This window comes from Elephantulus edwardii, unplaced genomic scaffold (assembly GCF_000299155.1).
Source record: "Elephantulus edwardii isolate Elephantulus edwardi_28Jun2011 unplaced genomic scaffold, EleEdw1.0 scaffold00010, whole genome shotgun sequence".
NCBI lineage: Eukaryota > Metazoa > Chordata > Mammalia > Macroscelidea > Macroscelididae > Elephantulus > Elephantulus edwardii.
Genome location: NW_006399760.1, coordinates 29789208 through 29790844, shown reverse-complemented (window position 1 = coordinate 29790844; position 1637 = coordinate 29789208). Strand labels below are relative to the sequence as shown.

At 45.3% G+C, this 1637-nt stretch overlaps 2 non-coding genes across 2 annotated transcripts; one reads left to right on the top strand and one right to left on the bottom strand.

Annotated features, from left to right (window-relative positions):
- Positions 1–459: 459 nt before the first annotated feature.
- Positions 460–530, top strand: TRNAG-GCC. Its single transcript has one exon. It is a non-coding gene; the product is annotated as a tRNA-Gly (tRNA).
- Positions 531–864: 334 nt separating this feature from the next.
- TRNAA-CGC lies at positions 865–936 on the bottom strand. Its single transcript has one exon. It is a non-coding gene; the product is annotated as a tRNA-Ala (tRNA).
- Between the last annotated feature and the right edge of the window lie 701 nt (positions 937–1637).

Sequence of the window (1637 nt, the reverse complement as noted above, 5' to 3'; positions counted from 1 at the left end):
CCAGACCCTATGTTTTCAATATATCCTTGGAATTGATGTTAGAATTCCAGTTCCCTTTCCCTGCCTCCACATCTTTGCCTACAATCTTTGTCAAATTTCTAATATGCACTTGTCTGAAGAGTTCAAATTGTAAAAGAAAGAAAGGAAGAGGAGCTGGTGATAGTTCTAAATTGTTTAACTATCTGAATACACTCCTGAGAGAGTAATTCAGTTAAGACCTAATATAATCTGCATTTTCATTTTCACAAAGAAATATTTCAGAACAAAGAATCTTGCAGTATAGTCTTTAAAAAATTAACATAATGATGAAAATTTAGGTAAGTTTCATGATCTCTAATATTTTCTAATTATTTATTTAACATTTCTACAGCTTTTTTACAGCTCTGACTACACAAATAATTAGCTTTAGTCTGAAAATCTCATCTTCTAGTAGAGTGTAGGAAAAGCTTTCTTACATGAGCATTGGTGGTTCAGTGGTAGAATTCTCGCCTGCCACGCGGGAGGCCCGGGTTCGATTCCCGGCCAATGCATGCCAAACCTTTTCCTGGGGGTTCAACTTTTTCCCGCCTAAACTTGTTTCCTTTGTGTTATATTGTAGATGCCAAACGTATATTCAACAAAGGTGGTTAAACCGCGACATTTTGTAAATAAAGCATTGCAAATCAAGCAAGACTGATTTTCACTTTCACTTTTACTTTGAGCAATCAAAAGAGCTATTACGCCCCCCCCCCCCCAATCCTTTTAGGTCAGCCTTTAATACTTAGAGAATATAAGAGCAAGAGAGAAATCCATACAATGAGATATCATGTGGTGTATAAAGAAGAAAAGAGATTTTAATTTTTTTAGAAAAAGTTACAGGCTGCTTGGAGATGCCGGGGATTGAACCCGGGACCTCACACATGCGAAGCGCGCGCTCTACCACTGAGCTACATCCCCCAGCCGAGCAATTGGCTTCTGGTAAACCTATTCGTTGAGACAAATCAGCGCGTCAAATTACCACAATAAAGTTCCAAGAGCCTGTGAGATGCTTCCGAAACGCGTCTCTTGGGTAACTCGTTCCTGTCTTAACGCTACTTCTCGAGATCTTATTGAATGAGCTCGCTGCCAAATACAGACCAAGGTCAGAGCCACCGTGACGACCCGCTCACCGGCCCCTCAGCTGGGCGGCTAGGACGCAGGTTGGAGCATTAATCGCCTCCGGCAGGAGAGGCAAGTCGGCTGCACCAGCAACCGAGAACCCGGACGCCGCCGCCCGCCGGGCCTGCGACTGCGCGGTCCCCGCAGACCAGCGCGCAGACCGACCGGGCATGGGGGACGCGCCGCGAGCGGTCCTCCAGGCATCCAGGCGTGTTCTACTCTTCAAGAGGAGTCGTGGGGCTTCCTGTTCGCTTCCGAAACTTTATGGACTTTCCTGACGCACTGTCCTCCCCGCAGCGGCTTAGTAAAAGAATCCCCGTAAAATCTCCACTTTGCAGGGGATACAGCCAACTCTTGGCCATGAAACTGATTTCACAGCGTCCTCTTCATTGTCCTGGGGGCCAAATTGAAAGAAAGAAATGACATCTTCACCCTACTTCGCAGCCTAATCATGTATTATAAACGGCGATGAAATAAGGGTAGGAACGCCGATCAGGATG